The sequence below is a fragment of the Carcharhinus amblyrhynchos genome, chromosome 23 (assembly GCF_965287045.1).
Source record: "Carcharhinus amblyrhynchos chromosome 23, sCarAmb.v2.hapA, whole genome shotgun sequence".
NCBI lineage: Eukaryota > Metazoa > Chordata > Chondrichthyes > Carcharhiniformes > Carcharhinidae > Carcharhinus > Carcharhinus amblyrhynchos.
This window is the reverse complement of record NC_137346.1, coordinates 40,063,832-40,081,773: the sequence shown is the minus strand read 5'-3', so window position 1 is coordinate 40,081,773 and position 17,942 is coordinate 40,063,832. Positions and strand designations below refer to the sequence as shown.

Below are 17,942 nucleotides of genomic sequence, written 5' to 3'. Positions count from 1 at the left end.
AGCAAATATTTGCCTTTTGGTCCTGCCCAGAGCCAACCCTACACACATTCACCATTAATCAGCAATTTGTCTCAACTTGGCACCACTTGGCCTACCTGCCCCATTACGTCACCATACGGCCAGCACCACACTGACTGAGAAGGGGAGGGGGTAAATACATTCAGTCACTATTATAAATAGAATTCTAATAGCTTTTACACAAAACCCTTTTTACTTTAAAGAGTAATGTATTTTTTCAAACAAGTGAAGCTAAGATTTGTTTTTGAATGCATTAACTGATACGGTTTAAGACTATTAAATTATTTTGTATCTCCCTTTGCCAATAATAGTTCATTCCTCGGTTTATGGGCGGGGCGAAGAGCTGTGGACTGTGCTATTATTTTACAGAGGGGAGGTTTATAATATTATCCCCTTTTATTTAAAAGAATGCGCACCGTATGTAAATCGGACCATCGTGATTTTTAATATTAACATTTATAATTATATATTGACTATGACCCTGATGAGGGAGGTGCTGATTTGTTTGACGTGAGCGGCGTGTATTATCACTAGCCTCCCCCGCTCAATGCCCGGAGTGGTGGAGCTTGGCTCGAGCTGTCTGTTGGCCTGAAGCCGCTGTCGCCGCCGCCATTGATGCTTGAACCTTTTTCCCGGTGAGTACCGCTTTCTTCTTTGAGTTATACGCTACCGCCGCTTCAGCAGCAGCAGCTTGGGGACGGGACGGTTAAGATGGATTAGGCGGGAGGGGGGAAGCTTTCGAGCTGCTCGGTCCTGTTGGGGGGGGGGGGGGAGTGTGAGACTGTGATGTCCGCGGGGTCCGAGCGCCGGGCTCTTCTCCTCCAGTCTGGGAGGGGGGAGCTGGTGTCCAGCCGAACATTCCCTATCCTAACCTTTTGGAGAGTGGAGACTGCTTGGCATTAGTTTGTGGCTCCCAGCCTGCGCTATTACCCAGGTTAGGATCACTCAACTGTTGTTCAAGTCTTTGGTCACCTTGAAACTTATTTGTTAGTGGTCACCAATTAAGCTTGCATTAACACCGCAGTGAAGTTACTGTGAAAAATCCCCTCGTCGCCACACTCCAGCGCCTGTTCGGGTACACTGAGGGAGAAGTTAGCCTGGCCAATCCACCTAACCAACACGTCTTTCGGCCTGTGGGAGGAAACCGGAGCACCCACGCAGACATGGGGAGAACGTGCAAACTCCACACAGATGGTGACCCAAGTTGGGAGTCGAACCTGGGTCCCTAGTGCTGTGAGGCAGCAGCGTGTTAACAACTGTGTCACTGTTAGTGTTTTGTTCATGGTTACCCATGAAGGTATTAATTGTTTTCTCCGCCACCCCACCCCACCCCACCCCACCCCACCCAATGTTTGCTACCCCCTCTACTGAAATTGAAATCTGCAAAACCAAGAGTCAGGAAGCATCTGGCAACCTGTCAACTTCCTTGGCCAAACCATGATTGCATTCCATTTGACCTTAGGACTTATTTTGTGTCATAAGCCCTTTCCAAACTGCTTAGACGTGCAGTATGAAACTTCAGTTTCTGTGATCTGCACTACTCTCTCATTGTAGATGCTAAAAAGAGCTTGGTGGTCTCAGTTAGGATTTATCTACCAGTCAGGCTTTATAAACCTTCCAACTATGCATAAGTTAAACAAATGAGCAAGAATCTTTAGTGAGAAATGGAATATGGGTTGCATCTGCCTGATTGATCAGATTACTCAGGGTAGAAGGCAGAGTGGATCACTTTGAATAGACCCTTAAGTTATGATGCTTGCTTGTTAACATTATGTCCCAGGCCCCAACCTGTTTGAAGGACTGTTGGAGGAGATTGATATGTCCAGGTTCCAGTCAGGCATGTTTGTATCTATTTTATACTGTGTTTGTCTAACACTTGATGGGCCGAATGGCATCCTTCTGTACTGTATGGATTCTATGATTCTATTCTATGACAAACAGGGTTGTGCAGTTGATGTGGCCTGTGTGGATTTTACCAAGGCCTTTGACAAGATCCCACATAGCAGACTTTATATATTAAAAAAAAGCCTATGGGGAATGTAGTAATCTGGATACAAAATTGGCACAGTGGCAGGAAACAAATGGTAATTGTTGACGGGTGTTTTTGTGACTTGAAGGCTGTTTTCAGTGGGGGCACCTCAGGGCTCAGTACTGGGTTTCCTGTTTTGTGGTACATGTTAATAATTTGGATATAAATGTAGTGGGAATCATTGAGGAGTTTGCAGATGACACAAAAATTGGCTGGATGGGTGATGGTCAGGAGGAAAGTTGTTGATTGGAAGAGGATACCTGTGGACCTATCAGGTGGGCAGAAAAGTGGCAAATGGCATTCACCCTGAAGAAATGTGAGCTAATGCATTTGGGAGGTCAAGCAAGACAAAGAAATAACATGCTGAGAGAATACTGAGGGGTGTAGAGGTTGTAGGATGGCACATTGGCACAATAGTTAGCGCTGCTGCTTCACTGCACCAGGAACCTGGGTTTGATTCTGACCATGCCTGACTGTCTGGGTAGAGTTTATACATTCTCCCCATGTCTGTGTGGGTTTCCTCTGTGTGCTCCGGTTTTCTCCCAGCATCCAAAGATATATAGGTTAGGTGGATTTGAAAGGTGTCTGGATGTGCACCTAAAGTGCTGTAGCCTTCAGGACTACAGATCAAAAGCTAGAAAATGGGATTATGCTGGATGGTGCATATTTTGGCTGGGATAGAAAAGAGGGGCAGAAGGGCTCCTATACTCAAAGCTTCTTGTGATTCCTTTCTAATGAATAGGAGTTTCTTTATTTTTAATGACCGATCAGTGACTTGTGTTTGTGCCAACAGCAAAGCACGTGGACTGTAGTAGGTCATTCAGCCATTCAAGTCCTGATCGATGACTTGTCATGTAAAGAAGTGCTCTCTGATATCATTCCTGAACCACTTGTCTCCAATTGTCACGTTGCACTTCTGGATTTGTTGACCAGAGAAAATGATTTCTCTACCATTTTGATCTGTTTCTTTTGATAATTTTGACCACCTCAAAAAGATCACCCCTTAACATGGTTCAAACGTGGAAGTTGCGACTGCAGGACGCAATTGAGACATGGATGCTTTCAACAAGAAACTAGAACAGTACATAAGAGCAGGAGGCATAGGAAAAGTGCTGAGATAAGACAAACGCCCCCAAACTAGGCGCATTTACAACCGCAGCAGGCAGGGCATTCCAATCCCTCACCACCCTCTGGGTAAAGAACCTACCCCTGACATTCGTCCTATAACTACCCCCCCTTAATTTAAAGCCATGCCCCCTCAAGGGATTGGTTTAGGTTAGTGGGTCATTGTTTTTTAATTGGTCGGCGCAACATCGTGGGCCGAAGGGCCTGTTCTGCACTGTTATGTTCTATGAAACAGGAGGAGATTTATATGGCTGCAGCACAGATTAGTTAGCTAATGGCCAGTTCCTGTGTGTAATTTTAAACCTAGCAAACTTAAAACACTGTATTTTCCTTCATTGTAAAAAGCCTGACAACACCAGGTTTATGTCCAACTGATTTATTTGATAGTAAACTCAGAACAGCAAATACTATCAAATAAGTCGGTTGGACTTAAACCTGGTGTCGTCAGACTTTTTACTGTGTTTACCCCAGTCCAGCGCCGGCATAGCCACATCATGACTTTTGCTTCATCCCCATGCACCCTATTGCAGCCTGGATTAAATAGGTTCAGGATATCTGCTCCTGTTTACACTTTCAGCCTGGCTATTGTAACTTAGAATATATGTGTTGTGAAGTGATACATAAATTGGTAAATATAAGGAATTATGAGGTGTGAAGACTTGTACTACCTGAATTCATTTCAAGTGTGCCTTTGTAATTTACCCTGTGCTATTGATAAATGTTAGTGTTACGTGATCAGATGCAATGTATTTGTTAAGCATAGGTGGTGTAAGTGGAGGGACTGTATATTGAAAAAAAGCACTGAGCTCCTCTGAATGAAGTAGGAGTGTTTGATTTGTCTTCAGTAGAAAGTTTTGTCCTTATGGTCATTATAGATTAGGATTGAGAAAGGTCAGTGCTTGCATATCTCTGAAAGACTAATAACAGGTAACTGTTTTTCAAGGCAATTTTGCTTGAATTTGTTTCACCAGGTTATATACAAAACGTTAGTTGGCCCTGCTGTTTTGAAAATATCGGGAATTGTAAAAGGGATAGTTTTATACGAACTGGTACTTTCTTTTCAGAGGGGTGAGTTTTTTAAAGATATAAATAGTTTTGTATGAATATTCTTACCACCTAAGCAAAATGTGACTTTAATGCACATGATCTGTTGTACTAATAATGGTTATCACGCATGTCTATTATTAAATAAATATTTATTTTTTACAATCTGTTTGGACCCTCATCTGATCCAAGTATTTAAATGAGATCAATCAGATACTACAGAAGTATTGTACTGCCATTGTACTTTTGATAGTGATCGATAAATGAATCAATGCTGTCATTCACAGCCCTTGCCGACCACTGTCTACTCCCCACTTGGGTAGCATTCGTAAAGAGATTTTTTTTTTATTTGGCTTCAGTATTCACTCACCTCTAGTTCAATGTGCTTGCCTCCACAGTCTGCTTCCCCTCAAAGCTCAGTTAGAGCATTAATATCCATAATAGAGCAGTTAAAGCACGTCTATTTGTACCTTTTTAATTAAATAACATCTTCCAGGATGTAATCGTTTCTGACAAGGTCACGATTTATTGCCCATCCTTGGTTGCCTTGACTGAATGGCACGCTAAACTTCACGGGATAGTTAGGAATTAACTAGTTTATCGTGGGACTAGAAACTTATGGGTAAGGAGGGCAGGTTTTCTTTTCTAACAGACATTTATTAATCCAGTGTACAAAAATCTGACAGTTTCACAGTCTTCTCAACTTTTGCATTGCCAGGTGGATTTGGAGCTTGCAAGCTATGAAAGTCTAATCCAGTAATCAAATGCCTACATTACAATATGCTGGATATTTTGTTTGTTGCTAGTATTCTGTTTTCTGGGATGTGATTGATACACTGGCCAACGCTGAAGCCATATTTTTCACAATCTGATTAATAAGGGGGTATGGTCTTGGGTTAGTAATCCAGAGGCCGAGGCTAAAGATTTGCAGACGTGAGTTCATGCCGCAGTGCATAAATTGAGAGATTTAAATTCGATCAGTTGAACTTGGAGTATCATCAGTAACAATGATATGGAGATGCTGGTGTTGGTCTGGGGAAGGCACAGTAAGAAGCCTCACAACACCAGGTTAAAGTTGAACAGGTTTATTTGGTAGCACGAGTTTTCAGAGCACAGCTCCTTCATCAGGTGAGTTCATAAGGTGAATCAGTAACGATGACCAAGCACTGATAAAAGTGTTGCAAAATCTACCTGGTCCTTTAATGTTCAAGGAAGTAAAATTGCTGGTTTCCAGACCCAAGACAATATGGTTGAACTCTTGAATCTGTTGATTTATTCTGCCTCTGTTCTGCAGCATCTTTCACATGGTGACTTGGCCAGGCCTCCACCTAACCTCAAAACTCACCTGAAACCATCACCCCAACTTGCTTTCTTGGTTCATCTTTTTCATCAACTTCTGTCTGTTGCAATAAGGCTCTTATTAATGATGTTTGGTGCATTATTGTCTAACAAGTTAGGTTCAGATGAAGGGCGAATTTTGCCTTAATGGTAAAGAACCAAGCTGAATATGGAATGTATTGAGGAAATCTAAAATCAGAATGAGGTGCAAAAAGAGGGAGTATGAGAGTGGCTCATCTAACTGTCACCCCGTGACATTCAACGGCATTACAATCACCAAATCCCCCAATATCAATATCCTGAGGGTTATCATTAACCAGAAACCGATCTGGACTACCCAAATAAGTAAGGTGGCTACAAGAGTAGATCAGAGGCTGGCAGTCCTGTGGAGAGTAACTCATCTCCTGACCCACCAAAATCTGTCTACCATCTACAAGGCACAAGTCAGGAGTATATAGTTAGAAATTGTTCCCACTTGAGAGCATGAAAGAAACTAGAGGCACAGATTCAAAATAATTAGCAAAAAGACTAAAAGTGAAGTGAGAAAATGCTTTTATCACCCAGAGGGTGGTGGAGGCAGGTTTGATTCCCTCTTGTTCAAAAGGGAATTGGATTGCTATCTGAAAAGAGAATGTGTCAGGTTACAGGAATAAGGTAGGGGAGTGGGACTTGGTGGAGTGCTCTTTCAGAGAACCAATGCAGACTTGGATGGGCTGAATGGCCGCTTTCTGCACTGTAAAGCTTCTGTGGTAGAAAGACTGGAGAGAGGCAAACAATGTGCAAGTGCAGAAGAAGGCAGTAATGAGGAGGTTGCCTCTGACTTTCAGAAGAATTGGAAGTCAGAGGCACCCGGAGGAATGGATCTGGTCGTCTTCAGTCACAGGAGAAATTCAGTATCTTGCTTACTTGAGCGGATGTAGTTTGTGTGAACCACAGGGATTTGTAAACAAAGACGTGCTGAGCAGCCGCTGTCGTGGCGGTTGATGTTGCGGTGCCGTGGTCTCGGTTCGTACCTGCGCAGATAAGCTAATATAATCCAGCATCTTGATAGTTTTGTGCTGTTGCTTTCCAGTGTGCATATGTGGAAACTGTCAAACTCCACAGCTGGAAGGAAGATTCCTTTGAGGAATTGGAACTACACATTTTGTATCAAGTGTTCAATTGGTTATTTCTCACAAAATAGATATTTCTAACCGTGACTAAGTTGATGTTTTTAATGGGCAACTGTTAGTAGAATAGAATCTCTGCAATGCAGAAGGAGGCCATTTCGCCCATGTATTTAGCCTGCTAACCCTCTGACACTGAGGGAGAATTTAGCATGGCCAATCAACCTAACTTGCAAGTCATTGGTCTGTGGGAGAAAACCGGAGCACCCGGAGGCAACCCACTCAGACATGGGGAGAATGCCACACAAACAGTCACCCAAGGCCAGAATTGAACACAGGTTCCTGGCGGTTTGAGGCAGCAGTGCTAACCATTGTGCCCCCTTTGGAATTCTCTTCCTCAGACAGCAGTGGGGCCTGGACCATATACAGGAGAGTTCAAGTCATGAGGGATAAGCAGAAAGTGGAACTAAGGCTATGATCAATCAGCCCTGATCTCTATTCGAGCCAGGCACAGGGCTCGAATGCCCTACTCTGATTTTTCATAACTTTATAATCAGCTGTGTAGTTGTAGCTGACTAAGGCTGGATAGTGAAGACCCCACCAAGCTTCATTCTGCTTCTCAGCATTCAGGACCTGGGTCTGCGCGTGTGTGCTTACGTGTCTGTCAATTTGATGTGGATATGCCGGCGTTGGACTGGGGTAAACACAGTAAAAAGTCTGACAACACCAGGTTTAAGTCCAACCGATTTATTTGATAGTAAACTCACTAGCTTTCGGGGTTAGTCCCTTCGTCAGGTGAATTTGAACATAGCAAAGTGATGTCGAGGGATAAATATTAACCAGAACACTGGGAACTCCTTGCTGTTATGCAGAGTTATATATGAGATGACAAACAATGCCTCATTTTGTCATCTTACCTGAAAAGCTTGTTTATTATTGTCACGAGTAGGCTTACGTTAACACTGCAGTGTAGTTGTTGTGAAAATCCCCTAGTTGCCACACTAGGGCACCTGTTCGAGTACACTGAGGGAGAATTTAGCGTGGTCAATGCACCTAACCAGCACATTTTTTCAGTCTGTGGGAGGAAACTGGAGTACCTGGCAGAAACCCACGCAGACACAGGGAGAATGTGCAAACACCCGACAGACTGTGACCCAAGCCATGAATTGAACGTAGGTCCCTGGCACTATGAGGCAACAGTGCTTGCCATTGGCTTTTCAGCGTGGATTAATTGCTCAGGTTTCTGGAATAAGACTTGAATCAATAGCTGTCAGACTCAAGCACGCTGCCACTGGATTACTGTGCTCAAGAAATTTGAGGGGTATTTTGCAGTCCAGCTGAGAAGATTGAGTTGTGACTTGAAGCCCTCAACACATAGTGTTGTGACAAAATCAGTGATTATGGATTGTACAGTTCAAAGCAACAAAAAGGAGAAAACACAAACTCAAGTTAACTGAAAGTTAGATGGAATTCTGAATCGCAAACCGTTGTTGCAGAATTCCTAACCTTTAAAAGGAAATTTGACAGCTATTTGAAGCCACCCTTTAGAAGAAAATTTCATGGTTGTTCTAAAATAAATACTGAAGGGAGAGTAAGATTGCATCAGGTGATTCACGGGAGTGTAATTCCAGCACACATTTCACGAATCAGGTGGCCTATATCTGTGTTGCAACATTCAATGACGTTGTAGTTAAGCAAATGCTGGGCAGTTCTGTCTCTGGTTGATAAGTTTGAATGAGATATTACATCAAGTTACAATAGATATGATGGAGGCGAGGGATATGGGTTTTGGAAGCAGGAGCTGAGGAAAAAGGCATTGAACTAAAATTTTATTGAAGAAAATGAGTTGCATTTCTGTAACTCTAATATGGTAGATGCAATGAGAAAGAAATTAAGTGAGGCTCTGAGACTGGTTTTTACTGTGGAATGTTTGGCTACTTTTTGCTCACCCAGAATTATAATGCTCTGTGGCAGTTCTCTAATGTCCTGTTAGGGTGCTGGACCTATTATTCAGCCGAGCACACGTACTATGCCTCTCCGTCTTTGCTGTATTTCAGCGGTAGCTGTTGTATTACAGTTGGCCACTGTGTCCTCGGAGCCACCTCTCCACTGCCTGCTGTTTACAGACCCTTTCTGGAAAATGTGTTTTTGTGGACGTCAGCCCAGGAAAAGACTGGGTTTGCTGGCGATGCCGTGTGGTGGAACAACTTGCCAGTGCTTGTCTGTGAAGACTGGATAAGGGGAGAGAGAGGCATTTGAGGATTTGATTTTGGTTTGATTTGATTTATTATTGTCACATATTAACATATAGTGAAAAGTATTGTTTCTTGCGCTATACAGACAAAACATACCCTTCATAGAGAAGGCAGCGAGAGAGTGCAGAATGTAACGTTACGGTCATAGCTAGGATGTAGAGAAAGATCAATTTAATGCAAGGTAAGTCCATTCAAGTCAGACAGCAGCAGGGAAGAAGCTGTCCTTGACTCGGTTGGTACGTGACCTCAGACTTTTGTATCTTTTTCCAGAAGGGAGAAGGTGGGAGAGAGAACGTGTGGGGTCCTTAATTATGTTGGCTGCTTTGCCAAGTGGGAAGTGTAGACAGAATCAATGGGTGGGAGGCTGATTGCAAGTTCCTTTGGAATCTTGCCTCAGCCCAAGTCAGTGGCTTAAGGAGGAGAGGGAATTGAGGTGGGCAAGACAGAAATGTTTCGTTTCAATTCAATTCTGCATTTTGGTTTTTGGTTTGCGATTGAAAATGTTTGTTGATTTTAAGCAAAACTGGTGCTCTTGTATAAACGTATACGAATCTCTCCAAAACAGGCAAGTCAAACAAAGGGATCGTTTTGCTGTTACCATTGTAAAACATACCCTTCAAGTGATTGATCCAGTATTTGAGTTACAGATTTCACACTGGCAAATTAAACTCATAGTTACGCACAAATAAGTTAAGATTTTGTCTCAGCACTTGCTGGACTTTCAGGGGAGTTTCAGATTTTGTTTTCTTCCACCTGCAGATTAGGTGGACTGGCCCATGCTGAATTGCCCTTTAGTGTGCCAAGATGTGCAGGTTAGGGGGATTAGCCGTGCTAAATGCACAAGCTTACGGGGATGGGGCAAGGAAGAGGGCCTTAGTAAGATATTTCTGTCAGAGAGTCGGTGCAGACTCGATGGGCTGAATGATGTCTTTGGCACAGTAAGAATTCTTTGATTCAGCTGAAAATTTGGGAAGATTTCTGTTTTCAGATGTAGTTAACTTTGGCTGCAAACTATTTTTCCTAGCTGTTAAGTTAATTATTCCAATTTGCAAGGATCATTCTATAAAGAGAAGATGGATGGGGACGACTTTCCCTTTCTGTCTGTCCCCTGCTTGGCGACTTCCCAGTAAGAAGTCTCACAGGACAGGTTTAAGTCCAATCAGTTTACTTGATAGTCATCCCACAAGCTTTTGGAAGTGGTGTTCCTTCATCAGGTGTGTGGAAGGTTCTGGTCAGATGATCTACTTCCCAGAAGCTCATTGGCATGACTGAAATTGTAAGTTCCATTGTGCATTAAAGCCTGGACGTGGAATATATTATTGTCGGTCAGCTAAAGGCTATTTAGACCAAAAACAGAAATATTGGAAGCGCCAAGTTGGACAGCACCATCCTCCAATTCCTGCTGTCTGAGGAAATGGGAGCTATAGAGTCTAAAGATAAAAGCCTACAATTGAAGTAGAAGATTGGCCACGATCTAATTGAATGGCCGAGCAGGCTGAAGGGGCCGACTGGCCTACTCCTGCTCCTATTTCCGATGTAAAGAGCCTCACCCCTGAGCTTCCATGTCCAAGGCCAAGGATGGAGAGGAATGTTTCCTCTTTTTGAAGGTGCTGCCTTTTCATTTAACTTGTACTCTTAATTTTTTTTTCATGCAACTACACACGGGCAGCAACTTAAGAGGGCTGATTTATGTTAGGTCTACAAGGACACTTCTGTTATATTAACCAAAGATGTATGGGTTAGGTTGATTGGCCATGCTAAATTGCTCCTTAGTGTTAGGGGAATTAGCAGGGTAAATATGTTACGGGGATAGAATGGGATTGTTGTGGGTTCAGGCTTGATGGGCCGCCTCCTGCACTGTCGGGATTCTATGAACCAACATATCTAAAAGATTAGGGCTGTCACTATGGGGATCGGTGGGGTCTGTACTAGTAATAAGCCAAATGTGTAATCATCTCGTCACTGGAAGCTTTCCCATTGGCTGAAACGCATACAGAGTGGGTTTCTGGGTGTAACTTTGTTCGTTTCTCTTTCTTTGATCTTTTAACCTCCAAAACAAAAACGTGCATTTATGTAGTTAATTTGTATCTGTGTCTCACAGGGTTGATATTAAACAAAACTTGACACCTAAACCATATTAGCAGGAAATGCAACAGGTGACTGAAGGCTTAGTTAAAGAGGTAGATTTTAAACAGTGTAACAAAGGAGCTGATTAAGGAACCTGCCAATCGCGGAGCCCACCTTGAAAGCCGCTGCCGCTTTTACTGTTGTTTTATTCTCTCCCTCTAGCTTTTATTCACTTTTTGTAATACTGTTTCTTTTCTGTCTTTTTTGTTCTCCTTGTGGCTTTTCACTAAAAGACAGCTCTGAAAAGATCTTGGAGAATGCCGATGTTGGTTGCTGACTGTAGTGCTATCTGCCTGTGGAGTGACTTGAAGTGCAGCTTTTTCCACTCTGCCTTGCATAACATTTGTAACAAGAGTCGTCGACTTGACCACTTGTGCTTTCGGAAGTGGTCGTGGAGTTGACTTGTGTAATTGTTGACCGAATGCTGCCAATGCAAGCATTGTCGTTTTAAACGGAGGTTGTCTAGCTCACCAGTTACTAATTTTCTTTCTTTGTATGCAGCCTGATTGTTACACTGTGCAGTCTCTTTAAGATTGCCTTATGGCTACACATGTTAAAGGACCACCTTTAACGCATGGCCTGTTTGTCCCCAGCCCAGTAAGTTCTTCATAGCCGCACACCAAAATAGCTTACAGAGAATGTAGACTGTGTCGATGCTAAATGAGAGATTTAAAACCGATCTAGTAGCTCCAAACTGGGCATGCAAGAGTTGCTGTGGCCCTCTATGGTAGCAGAATTGTATTCCACAATGATCTCTAACTTCATTTCTCAGCATATCCCTCATTCTAACATTGCCAGTCAAGCTGAGGACCAAATGTGACTCAATAAACAAAGAGCAGCAAGGATTAACACCAGATGTGTTTAAAAATTGGTGCCAGCCTTAAATTATAGCACACCAGGCATGCTAAGCAGTGGAAGCAGCATGTAACAGGCAGAGCTAAATAATGCCACAACCCTTGGCTCAGACCAAAGCTGTGCGTTCCGCTACGTTCAGCCATGAATTCTAGTGGACAATTGAACAGCCGACAGGAGGAGGTAGCTTTCTGATCTTCATCACCGAGCCCAACGCATTAGAGAATAAAACCAGGCGAAGGATTTTCAACCATCTTAAACCAAAATTATAGAGTGAATGATGCATCTCTGCCTTCTCTGGCGGTCCCCACCATCACAAGCTAATCTAAAGCCAAGTTGATTTGTTCCACGTGCTTTCTAAAATAGCTGAACGCACTGGATGCGGCAAAGGCAATAAGCCCCGACAACACCCTGGCTTCAGTTCTGAAGACTTGCGGTAGTGCCTCTGGTCAAGCTCTTCCAGTACAGCTATGACACTGCCACCACCTGACAAAGTGGGAAATCACTCCGGTGCCTTGTTCATAAAAATCAGACAAATCCACTCAGCCATTTACCACCCCATTAATCCACTCTTGACCATCAGCAAAGCGATGGAAGGTGTTGTTGACAGTGTTACGAAACCACAGGGGCTGGGTTTTGCCAGGACCATTCGACTCCAGACTTTATTACAGAGTTAGTCTGAATGTGGACAAAAGAGCACAATTCCAGATGTGAGGTGAGAATGACCGCCCTTGACGTTAAGACAGCATTTGAGCAAGTAGAGCATCAAGGAGTCCTAGCAAAATTGAAGTTGAGGGGAATTGCTTGGAGGACTCTTTGAACATAACATAAGAACATAAGAAATAGGAGCAGGAGTAGGCCATCTAGCCCTTCGAGCCTGCCCCGCCATTCAATAAGATCATGGCTGATCTGTCATGGCTCAGTTCCACATTCCCGCCCTCTCCCCATAACCCTTAATCCCCTCGCTTATCAAAAACCCATCAACCCGCGTCTTAAAAATATTTAGCGAAGCAGCCTCCACCACTTCAACGGGCAGAGAATTCCAGAGATTCACCACCCTTTGAGTGGAGAAGTTCTTCCTCAACTCTGTTCTAAACCCCCCCCCCCCCCCCTTTATCTTGAGGCTGTGCCCCCTAGTCCTACTGTCCTTTCTGAGCGGGAAGACTCTCTCCACCTCTATCCTATCCATCCCATTCATCATCTTATACGTCTCAATGAGATCTCCCCTCATTCTTCTAAACTCTAACGAGTACAAGCCTCGTTTATTCAGCCCCTCCTCATAGCTCAACCCCCTCAACTCTGGCATCAGCCTAGTAAACCTCCTCTGCACTCCCTCCGAGGCCAAAATATCCTTGCTTAAGTGCGGCGACCAAAACTGCACACGGTACTCCAGCTGCGGCCTCACCAATACCCTATACAGCCGCAGCAAGACCTCCCGACTTTTATATTCAACCCCCCTCGCTATGAAGGCCAGCATCCCACTCGCCTTCCTGATCACCTGCTGGCTGGGTTTTTGCGACTCGTGCACAAGGACCCCGAGGTCCCTCTGCACCGTCGCCTGCTGCAGTTTTTCGCCACGTAAGTAATAGTCCTTCCTACCATTATTCCTACCAAAGTGGACCACCTCGCACTTGCCAACATTAAATTCCATTTGCCAGTTCCTGGCCCATTCGCCCAGCCTATCTGATGTCGTACCTCTCACAAAGGAAAGCAGAAATAGTTGTTGGAGGCCAATTGTCTTCACTCAGCTTCTCTTCGTAAATCTTTATACCACTTTCACTGCCTCCTTCATCTCTTTACTGTTCCTTTAAGAAATGAATTTGAATTGTTTCTTGTGAAAGCTATATTTTAAAATTCAGCTTTGTTTGTGGCGTGGATTCATCTGCTCCAGGCAGCCTAAGTGCTGAGAATGCAGTAGAAAAATTGTTCCTTAAATGGGATGTTTGTTTTAATCTGAGCTACTGCAGTTCTGTTTTTGTTTATTTCTGATTTTCCCCCTGGGGTTTCAGAGTAGGGTTTAATTGGGTTGATTTGACAAGAAGCAGTAATGTGAAAGGGCGGAGTTACACCGACAGAGACAAGCAGGCAGATTCTGCTTGGATCTGCAAAAAGAGGTGTTTTCTCGCTCTTGCTGCTGCTGCTCCTCTCCCCGCCCCCCCCAAAAAAAGGTGATTGGCCAGTCCTGCAACCCTTCATCACTGGCCACCAATGTCCCCCAATCTCTCCCCACCGAACTTGTCCAAGCCAGCCTCGACCATCCCCGCTCCCCGCCAGCCTTGATGTGCATCTCACCTGAATGCCCAGTCCTGGTCACGGCCCTCCCTCTGTCACCGAGCCCACGTGCACAGTAGCAGCGGGATTCCCTGCTGCCCCGAGGCCTTATCCCCCCCCCGCCCCCCCCGCCCCTTCCGCCAGTTAGGCCCCATCTCCTTTGCAGTGCCCAGTGCAGTGGCATTGCCACTTTGAGCAGTGCCCAGAGCCCAGGCCTGCTGCATTACAAAAACAGTGCAGTGGGCAGGGAGAATCACCCCAAAAGAGTTTGATAAAAGCTTCCTAGCGTGTCATCAGAATCTCACCTTGAGTGAAACACCTTATCCTCTCTCTAATGCCAAAATAAAGAAAATAGTTTGGATCTAGGCTAACTTCGTAACGTACCTTGGGGGTTTCTGGTCTGGTCCCTAACAATACTGACTGCAAATAGGTCAGATATATTCTGACTAATTTTGTCCTGACCTTCTGAGTCTAGACCAAGATATTTCTTGATTTTGAGACTGTTGTTATGGGCGCCTGGTCTCAATGTAACAAAATTGCAAGGATATCATCCACCAGCACTACCTACCAATTTCCTTTTAATATTAAAGTTCATAAGGCTCGGTTTAAATTTCACATTAACATAATAGCTGACCTGTTGTATGTGACCAATTAAAGAAACGTAAGGGACCGGTGACCAAGAGTTTCTAATTTGTTCATGGGATGTGAGCACTATCGGCTAGGCCAGTATTTATTGATCACCCTTGATTTCCCTTAAGGTGGTGGTTGTTCGCGCCCTTAACTGCTGGAGTCGATGTGCTGCATGCGCGCTAAGTCAGGCTCAGTAACTGAATGGCTTAGGGAGAAGCTTCCAGGTGTTGGTGTTCCCATGCATCCGCTGCCCTTATCTTTCCAGATGGTAGTGGATGTGGTTTTGGGACGTGCTTGCTTGAGGAGTCTTGATGAATTCCTCCAGTGCATCTTGTAGACAGTGCAAAGTGCCACTGTGCATTGGTGATGAAGGGAATGAATTTTTATGCATGGGGTGAGAATCAAATGGGCTGTTTTGACCTGGATGGTGTTAAACCTTTTGTGTTTTGGAGCTGCACTCATCCAGGCACGTGGAAAATATTCCATCACGTTCCTGACTTGTGCCTTGTGGACGGGCTTTAGGGAATCTAGGAATGAGTTACTCGCCGTAGGATTCCTAGCCTCTGACTTGCGATCACAATATTTATAAAGCTAGTCCAATTCAGTTCCTGGTCAATGGTTAGCACCAGGATGTTATGAGTGGGGGATTCCGTCAAGGGGAGATGGTTAGCTTTTCTCTTGTTGGAGGTGGCCATTGCCTAGTAGCACAAATGTTACTTGTCAGCCTAAGCCTGGATATTATCCATGCATACTGCATTCAGATATGGACTACTTCAGTATCTGAGGTACAATGTTGAGCAATGTTTTCAAAGTCAATCAGCGAACATCCCCACTTCTGACCTTGGGGTGGAAGGAAGGTCATTAATGATGCCTAGGACAGCACCCTGAGGAAACATGTGTATTCCATTCTTGGATGTTCATATTATCTTGTGCAAATTCTTGCACTTTGGAACTAGTCTGATTTAAAGTGGACTCGGTGTTGAGTGTGAAAAGACTGTAAAATTGATACACTTGCGAGCTGGTTATGCAAGATTTTTAAACCAGTGGGCAGGGCTGATGGATAAACAAGTAAAGCATACGAGATTTTAGATATCTGTTGCATAGTAAAATAAAGTTTTGCAATATTTATAATGTGACATGTAGATTATCAAGTTTGTGATTATAACTAAAACTCCTTTATCTGGTGAAACAACCTGGCAGTGCTGGGGACTTTGCTACACAAACTGTGTTGAATACTGGTCTTACTTTTTTTTTGTTTTCCTCAGAGTGGATTAAATTACTGGTTGAGGGCATTTTAATTCACACTTAAGGGACTTGTATGGCTTTGTAGACTTCACTTGTTTCACTTTATCTTCCTTTCCTCCTCCTCTGTGAAAAAGCATTGGCTCCTCACTGTAATGTCAGTTTCATGGGTGACCATTGGTGCCTCTTGGCTGTCATTAGTAACTTGCAAACCTGGATTGTATGTGCTAATAAGCTATTCCACTGTCAGGCCAGATAAGAGTCCAATCTTCTTCAGGGACTTCAATCAAGATTGGAAACAAGTCCCCAGGCTAATTTTAAAAAGTAACCCCCCTCGTCCCCAGAAGCACTGGAAGCTTCTGCAGCACCCTGAATGTAGCCTAAATTATTAGAGATTAGGGATGAAGCTCCCAGATCTGAAAGGCTCAATTGTACACTACGCTAAGTAACGTTCTCCGAGTGGACAGATACTTTGAGATAGTTCCACTCAACCATTGGAAGTTTGGAATCCTGTTGAGAAAAGTGAAGCTGTGACAGTTGTGGTAGAAACTCAGGGTAAATTGGACTGATGCTGTTTGCATAATGTCGTCGCGTGCCCTGGGCTGCTGAGTAATATTCATCTAATTAGCGTTGATAACTTTTCTAATAATACTACAGTATGCTGACGCTTTGTTTTAACTTCCTTCATTAGTCCGGAATTGTTAGTTTGTGCTACGCTGAATCCATACAGCAAAGAGGGCTGCATCCAACATTGCAACAAGTGCATGCACGTAGTTAACTGCAGTTGCACTTGCAACTTGTGTCCAGCTCCCTTGATATTGATATTGGAAAAGGTCACAATTTACTGTAGATGTGCCGGTGAGCTGCAGCCAGATTGGATATAGTGGACCTGTAACAACAAAACGGGTAAGAATGGCCCTCTGTCATTGGAGTTGCTTACTGACATGGGCTTTTCTGGCCATAATATGCTGCAGCTGGATCAAAAGCAGTGCAGGGTATTTTGGAAAACACTCTTGCCATCGGTTGCAACTCTCAAGTAAACGGAGGGGGGTGTTTGTGATTCGTAGAGTTTTTTCATACTCTATCATGTCGCCGAGCTCCCTGTTATGATGGTTAGTGGGAAAGCTCAATGAGTATCAGGATGCAAGGAATAAAAGGATATGGTAATAGGAGTTGATGAAGTAGAATGTTTGCATGGGGCATAGATCCAAGCTGAATGGTGTGTTTCTGAACTGTTAAGAAAGAGGAGATTTGTATGTGCGTGTTAGTGCTTTTCTAGTTAAGGGAAAATGGAACCCAACAAGTATATTGGTTCAGTCAGTCTAAGGTGGTGCTGCACAACTGATCCAAAGTAAATTGACTTTAGTCATGTAAATAGTAAATGAAATTGAACATCACTATCACAGTATATGCAGTGCCTCTTGATTTAAGAAAACAAGGTACTATTTAATCAATTGAAGTATTGTTTTAACCCATCAAAATCTGTATCATGCTCTCAGACTACAGAATTGTGTTTATATCTGAGCCTACCCGACCTGTGTGTGTGACCAAAGAGCCACAGATCTGATTACCAGTTTAGAGAATTGATTTGAAGAAGGGCTGGGAAAACATGGCTTTTTCGAAGAGCAAACTAATTTTTAAGTATCACCTTTTGAAGCTTCAAAGCACCCCAAAGCACTTTTCAGGCCATCAAGCGTCTTGAAGTATAGTTACTGTTGGAGCTTGGGAAACATTGCAGCTGATTGCCACAAGGCAAGAATCCACCAACAGCAGCGTGATAAATTCTGTCAGGGAATTTAGTGATTTTAGTGATGTTGATTAAAAGATAAATATTGTTCAGAATACCGATAGAAGTCTCTAGCACAAACTAAACCATGATCATAAAATAAGAAACATTGGGACCAA

General features: G+C 43.6%; 1 protein-coding gene across 2 annotated transcripts in view; it reads left to right on the top strand.

Annotated features, from left to right (window-relative positions):
• Window positions 1-556: 556 nt before the first annotated feature.
• The window catches only part of LOC145357540 (NADPH--cytochrome P450 reductase-like), an 85,072-nt gene continuing 67,686 nt past the window's right edge, over window positions 557-17,942 (top strand). Inside the window, exon 1 of one of the 2 annotated variants that reach the window (XM_080210994.1) lies at window positions 557-653. The gene's annotated coding sequence lies outside the window, so the exon portion shown is untranslated. Of the gene's footprint in view, window positions 654-4,149; window positions 4,241-17,942 lie in introns of those variants that run through there. The other variant, XM_080210995.1, reaches the window with a different exon arrangement.